General features: G+C 45.5%; 1 pseudogene; it reads left to right on the forward strand.

Annotated features, from left to right (window-relative positions):
- The first annotated feature begins 5,551 nt into the window (after positions 1–5,551).
- On the forward strand, positions 5,552–6,466 carry LOC112613881 (annotated as a pseudogene).
- Positions 6,467–7,719: the final 1,253 nt, after the last annotated feature.

Consider the following 7,719-nt stretch of genomic DNA (forward strand, 5'->3'; position numbering starts at 1 on the left):
CTTAGCTGTTTTTTTATATGTTTGTTGTATATCTTCTTTTGAGAATTGTCTATTCATTCACTTTTTGATGAGATTATTTGTTTTTTTTTTCTTGTTAATTTTTTGGGGTTTCTTATAGATTCTGAATATTAGTTCTTTGTCAGATGTAGAGTTTGCAAATATTTTTTGTTTGTTGCCTGTTGACTGCTGGTTTTTTGTTTTGTTTTGGTTTGGTTTTTTTGGCTATTCAGAAGGTTTTTAGTTTAATTAGGTTCCATTTACTTATTTTTGTTTTTGTTGTATTTGCTTTTGGGGTCTCAGTCATAAATTATTTGCCTAAACCAATTTCCAAAAGAGCTTTTCTGATGTTATACTCTAGAATTTTTATGATTTCTGGTCTTAGATTTAAGTCTTTGATCCATCTTGAGTTGATTTTTGTATATGGTACTGGATGAGGGTGCAGTATGGGGCAGTTTGCATCATTGATGACAGGTTGTGGACCTCTAAGGCCAGACCAGCTACAAAAAGTTTTACCTCCTCTGTTTTCTGAAGTTTAGCAATTGCCAGAGCATATAGAACTTGAATGGAAGTCCTCCAATGATACTGGGTCCCCAGGGCTTTGGACATTCGTCCCTGACCTAGAAACAGACAGCCACTTCTTTGTCACTTCAACAACAGCAGGAGCATGGTATTTCCAAACACTTGCTACAACTCTCCTCTCAACACACAATCTATACCCCTTAGCTGCTGGGTACTTGGTATTGCGTGGTTAGTCAGTGACATCCCAGCCCTGAGCCCTAGAGGCCCCAACACATACCCTGAAATGACTGAAGCACTGAGACCCCATCTCCTGACACCCCAAACCAAGAGAAAAAGGCTCTTTATGTCCTAGGCTTCTACCAGCTACCCCAAGGCCACATGATTCACAAGTGCACTTCATGGTTCAAACCACCAGCTCCTGCCCCACCTATGGCAGAGTAGACCTGTTTTTCTCCACACTTGCAGGGCAGTTACTGACCACTGAGGAAAAACAGTCATAACTTTTGGCTGTACTGTGAAATCTAAGTCTACCCACTAGAACCAAGGAACCATGTACATGATAAAGGGTCAAGCCTTTCTGTTTGCTCATCAGAACTGATACAAAAAAAAAAAAAAAAAAAGTGTGGTCCTGTTGGCACTCCATCAGGTAATGCACGTTCTTGCAGAGCCTGGTGTTAACCCTTCAGAGACAAACTGTTCCTGGGAGAGGTTTCCTACATAGTACAGCAGCTCCCTCACTCTGATGTATTTATTGAAATCATTGTCATGAGCGTTCATCCCACAGCACGCAAGGGTGCTCCTAAGGTTCATACTTTTTTTCTGGGGAGGGACAGAGTTTTGCTCTTGTCACCCAGACTGGAGTGCAATGGTGTGATCTCGGCTCACTGCAACCTCCACCTCCCCGGTTCAAGCGATTCTCCTGCCTCAGCCTCCCGAGTAGCTGGGATTACAGGCGTGCACCACCTTGCCTGGCTAATTTTTTCATTTTTAGTAGAAATGGGGTTTCACCATGTTGGCCAGGCTGGTCTCAAACTCCTGACCTCAGGTGATCCACCCTCCTGGGCCTCCCAAAGTGCTGAGATTACAGGCATAAGCCACCGCACCTGGCCAAGGTTCATCCTTTCTTTCTTTCTCCACCCTGTGGGGAGCAGTGTTCATCGCTGTCCTGCTGTGAACCCTGCAGTATTAGGGTTCTGTAAAAGACCATATGATAGCTGGTCTTTTGAGCTGTTTTTACCTGCGCCAGTAGAGTGGGCTGGAGGCCCCACCTACCCTGTGGGCTTTTGGAGGTGGCCAATGCACCCCAAGGCTAAGGGACAGGGGTCATCCTGCCTCGACTCCACTTTCCTGGGGCTTGCTTACTAGCTGGGATGGATTTTGGAAGTGGTTGGAGCTGCCCCTCCATCCCTGTTTCAGGGGTTGCCACAGGCCAGGAAATAGTGAGTATGAGTGGGGCTGGAAGGCTTCCACTATCCATGCTTAGATCCCTCCCATATGATGGAGGAGAGAGGGTCAGACCTGAGCCTCCCTAGAGATGCTCCTCTTTGCCCAGTCCAGGTCAACCAACATGAGGTGTGGTGGGCTACCACTGGCAGGCAGTGGATGTGGCCACTCCAGAAAGTTACCAAATGGATTATATGAGTGCCATGGCTACTATGTGTTCTCAGAAAGTCAACCAGATTTTAGGTCTAGGGGTGCAGGGGAGAGAGGGCCCACACCGGCAGGTGGGCAGCCATAAGGCCATATGTGAAATTCATCCTTAAGGCGGAATGTGGAGGGGTCCAGAGGTTTATGCCAAAAGTAACATGCCATAAAAGTTATTAAAGTAAATTACAGAACATTATCAATTATAAATATATAAACTGAACATCAACAATTACAATTACTGTTGTTATTCATCATTACTATAGTTATTACCACTATTAGAAGCAGTAGTTGTTGCTGCTGCTGTTGTAGGAATGGTAATAAAAACACTAGTAAAGCTCTGCCACATCCTTGCTGGCTTGCTAGTTTGCTAGTCTGGCACAGACTTAGGACCTCTAAGGAGGGAGGAAGGGAAGGAAAGTAAGGAAGTAAAGAAACGAAACTGAATCCTGAATAGTTTTCCCTCCAATTCCAGCGTCTTGTTTTTTAAGTCAACTTCTTGTTTAAAATGAAAACAAAGAATCAAGTTTTTCTAGCGTCCGTGTGTGTGTTTGACGGAAGACAACAGAAGAGAGGCTTAGATTCACGAAAAATGTTTAATCCTTCCCGAAGCCCGTGCCTGCTTAAGAGCCCCTTACAGGGAGCCTCACAGGAAATTTTGTGAAGCCGAAGCTTTCAGGCTCCACTGTGGCCAAGGAAAAGTTCGAATCAAGACTGAGGACAATGATCCTGTGTATTTGAAGGTGGCAGGTAGGATGGTGCTGGACTGCAGCAGAAAGGAAGGAGGCACAAATCACTTACTGAGTGAGTGGAAGCCTACATTGAATGGCAGGGTTTGCTCATGAGACAGACCAGATTCCAGTTTTATGGGCAGCAATCAGTAAAACAGACACACCTGCACAGCCAGAAATGGGGGACAAAGATAGAATGTATGTGTTCCAGCAGCAGAAAAGGTGTCTACTAAGAACACACATGCTACTTTACCTTATAACTCTGTTCCCACAGACCAAGCAGACATTCTCATGTGAAAATCACCATATGGCTCCATCACAACTTGACTGGTAGAGACTGGTAGAGTATCCTTCTCCCTTCTCTCTATCCTTTACTTTCTCCTTCCCCATTTCTCTTTCTTTCGTTCTTCTAATTTTTTTTTTTTTCAGAGGAGTCTGGCTCTGTTGCCCAGGCTGGAGTACAGTGGCACCATCTTGCCTCACTGCAACCTCCACCTCCTGGGTTCAAGCGATTCTCCTGCCTCAGCCTCTAGAGTAGCTGGGATTACAGGTGTGCACCACCACACCCGGCTGATTTTTGTATTTTTAGTAGAGACAGGGCTTCGCCATGTTGGCCAGGTTGGTCTCAAACTCCTGACCTCAGGTGATCCACCCGCCTCAGCCTCCCAAAGTGCTGGGGTTGCAGGCATGAGCCACTACACTGGGCCCCCATTTCTTTAGTGTACAGAAAGTATCTGGTGTAGGTGTGCAAGCATACTGCAGTTTCTGTGTGCTTGCTTGTTTTTACTAAATGACCAGTGGCATGTGTTGATTGACATCCAGTGGAGACAGAGTGGGGAAGATACTGTTTCTGTGAAAAGAGTCCCTTTCTTCAGTGGCTCCTCACTCAGCTCTTACCCTCATCTACTAGTAATTACTTTGCCCTCACTGATGTTAGAAACAAGGGCTTGGTGCCACAAAGAAAATCAGTACTTAGAAAACTTCTTAGCAGGACACATTTACTTCTGCAGAAGTGTGCTGCCTGCTTCCTGCCCATCGCAAGAGCACATCTAGCAGGTTAGGGTAGGGGTTTTTATCCCTAAGGCAATTCTTGTTTCTGTGTCCTTCCCCATTCGCTGGAGTCTGACCACACCGTCTAAGCTAACCTATTGGCTACTGTTTGAAATTGAATATGGCTAATTAGGCGGGAAGGGAGAGGCTGTACTTTGCTAAGGCAGGAAGTGTTTACAGAAGAAGTACAAGGCATGTCTGGGCACGGGAAAGGTTGTTTACAGAGTAAGAGTAAGAGGTTTGCTAGTTACAGATTAAGCAGAGAAACAAGTGCTCCTTACAGATTAAGCAGGAAGGGCTGTGTACAGAGCAAGAAAGACTAAGGAAGCTTTGAAGAGGAATTTATTGGTCTTAACCAAAAGAAGCACAAAGAAACAAAAGAACAAAAATCTGCAACAATGTAAAAACCTTTGCAAATACATTTTTAGACTGGACGATTTTAATGCTTTTTATTGTTATAAATTCAAAGAGATTTTGTAACTAATCTTTCTGTACATGTGTTCCATACATCACAGTCTGTCTCCAGGTAGGGATAGGTGTTCCTAAAAAGAAGGAGGAGGAGGAGGAGAAAAGGAAGGAAGGAAAAAGAAAAAAAAATAAGAAAGAAGAAAGGAAAAGAAAGAGAAAGAAAGAAAAGCAGAAAGAAAAGAAAGAAAGAAAGAAAAAGAAAGAAAGAAAGAAAGAAAGAAAGAAAGAAAGAAAGAAAGAAAGAAAGAAAGAAAGAAAGAAAAGAAAAGAAAAGAAAAGAAAGAAAGAGAGAGAAAGAAAGAGGGGGAGGGGAAAAGGAGTGAAGAAGGGAAGGGATGTAAGGAAGTAAAGAAAAAAACTGAATCCTGAATAGTTTTCCCTCCACTTCCTGCGACTTGTTTTTTAAGTCAACTTCTTGTTTAAAATGAAAACAAAGTATCAAGTTTTTCTAGACTCTATGCGTGTCCGTCTGAGGGAAGACAACAGAAGAGAGGCTTAGGTTCATGAAAAATGTTTAATCCTTGTAGAAGCGGGCGCCTGCTTAGGAGCCCCCTACAGGGAGCCTCACAGGAAATTTTCAAGTCTTACTTAGCCCAGAAGGTGCGTGGGAGGTGAGGGGTTTCTGTCCTGTACCTCCATAGACGTCTCTTTATGGTAAGATTTCTATTTCTTTAGTGTATACCCAGTAACAGGATTGCTGAGTCTAACGGTACTTGTGTTTTAAGTTATTTGTGAAATCGCCACTTTGCTTTCCACAGTAGCTGAACTGAGCCCCCTCCCCGGGCCAGGCGCCGGATGGTGGGCAATGGCACTGGAGAGTGGGCGGGGCCGTAGAGGACAGGGCTCTGCGTCTCCCTCCCTGTGTCCTGTGCTCAGGGCCACCCCGGACTGCGGTGGCGCGGATGCCCGGCCCTGCCTCTCCGGCCATGGGGGAGGGGGAGCTGCGGGGGGGCTAGTGACGGCGGCATCAGCGGTGACAGCGCCGGTGGCGGCTCGTGCAGGGTGCGAGGTGTTGCCGAGGACCAGGCGGGGCTACGGGCAGAAAGAAGCCCAAGCTCCGCGCGGTGGAGACGGCGGTGGCAGCGACGGCGAGGGCTGGAGATGGTGGAGTGGAGGGACCCGAGGAGCCCTGCACGGACGGGGAGAATGTATTCACCCGGCGATCAAAGATCTATTCCTACATGAGCCCCAACAGATGCTCTGGAATACGTTCCCCGCTTCCGGAAGAGAACTCAGTTACACATCACGGAGTCAAATGCCAAGGAAACCGTTAGCCAGAATCTCCAAGAAACGAGAAGAGAAAGGAAATGCAATACGGAGCACCAGGAAGTCTCAGGAACAGAAGATCAAACATGCCAGGAGAAGTCCCCTGGCACCTTTTCCAAACCAATAATCTGAAGCAGCAGAACCTCCCAAAACTGTAACCTCGTCTTGTGATTCCACCAATGCAGCCATCACCAAGCAAGCTCCGAAGAAGCCCTTCAAGGGCACACAGCACCCCCCGCCGCCCCCTCCGGAAAAAACATCAAGGAAAAACGCAACAGACTGGCAAACTCTCAGGTTTCTACCCTGTCCGAAGCAGCTCCAGGAAGAGCAAAGGTGAGCTGCAGTCCGAAGAAAGGAAAATACCAGATGATTTGATTGAAGATGGGAAGAAAGAAGGAATGAAGATTGACCTCATTGATGGCAAAGGCAGGGATGCCATCGCCATCAAGCATTTCTCCCAGAGTGCCTTTGTGGTGAAATAACCGCGGGGCCTCATCAAGATCGTGACGCCAAGATGCAGGAGGCTGTGTACGCACAGGACCCTCCGGAAGCTGCTACCTCTGTTTTCAGTATCTGAGCAAAACCTGCTGGATGCAACTAGAGACACAAATCGCTTAGGAAGACTGATCAATCACAGCAAATGTGGGAATTGCTAAACCAAACTGCAGGACATCGACGGCTACCTCACGGTCATCCTCAACACCTCCCGAGATAGTGAGGCCTGGGAGGTGCTCCTGTATTACTGTGGGGACCGCAGCAAGGCTCCCTGGAAGCCGACGGGTGCCTGAAGCATTAACCCAGGCCGGGCGCCCTCCCTGCCCCACCTTCCCTTCTTCAAAGGACAAAGTACCCTCAAAGGGAATCCATGTTTTTTTACACACTTAATCTTAGCAGATTACTTCAGATGCTTTTAAAAAGTATATTAAGCTGCCTTTTCACTGTGATATTTAAATATATGTTACGGGTTTCCAGGGTGGACTTGAAGAGATGACCTTATATTACCAAAACTTTTCTCTTCTAGTTGTTTTTGGATTTGTTTTGCATGAAGTCAAATGTTTGTGCTTCCCGGCATGCAGTCAAAGACACAGCACAGGTTTTAGAAGAAAGTCAAACATGAACATGAACTCCTCCAGTGGAAGAACCAGGACTGTCCCCCCACACCCCAATGTCCAGGGACAGGGTGTGAGGAAGACGCTGCCTCTCAACTGCCTGGACCTGATGTTTCCAGGCCCATGTTCTTCTAACGTCTGGACAGGCACTCATTGAAGCCTTTGAATATGTTTTTAAAAGGTTTCACAGTAAGCCAAGCTTCCCCTCTGGCTTTCTCAAAAGGTTACTGAGCCTGTGACCCTGAGCACAGGCTGGGCATAGATTTACTCTTCCAAGCTGCCACTTTTCTGAACATCTTGAAGCATCAGGGTGCGTAATGAAACTAGTCGTGGTCAGGGAGACTGTTGCTTACCTTCCCTGCTGTGACAGGGTTTCCTGAAACTGGGTTAATTCTTTATAGAAATGCAAACAGTAAGTTTATTTTAATAAAATAAAAAACAGAAAACAGCTTATAGATGTTTTCAAGTGAGTGAAGTGGCTGTGGGTTTTGAGAGCTTTCTTTTTTACTATAGATTTTTATATATGGTACAAAGAAGGGATCCAGTTTCAATCTTATGTATATGACTAGGCAGTTTTCCCAGTTCCATTATTGAATTGGGAGCTTTCTCCTGAATTACTTACTTTTGTTGAATTTGTCAAAGATCAGATTGTTGTAGGTTTGTGGCTTTATTTCCGGGCTCTCTATTCTGGTCCGTTGGTCTATGGGTCTGTTTTTGTATCTGTACCATACTCTTTTGGTTACCATAGCTTTGTAGTATAGTTGGAAGTTGGGTAACATGATGCTTCTTTGTTCTTTTTGCTTGGAATTGCCTTGGCTATTTGGGCTCTGTTTTGATTCCATACAAGTTGTAAAATAGCATTTCTTCTAACTCTGTGAAGAATATCATTGGTAGTTTGATAGGAATAGCTTTAAATCTGTAAATTGCTTTGG

This window comes from Theropithecus gelada, chromosome 20 (genome assembly GCF_003255815.1).
Source record: "Theropithecus gelada isolate Dixy chromosome 20, Tgel_1.0, whole genome shotgun sequence".
Classification (NCBI taxonomy): domain Eukaryota; kingdom Metazoa; phylum Chordata; class Mammalia; order Primates; family Cercopithecidae; genus Theropithecus; species Theropithecus gelada.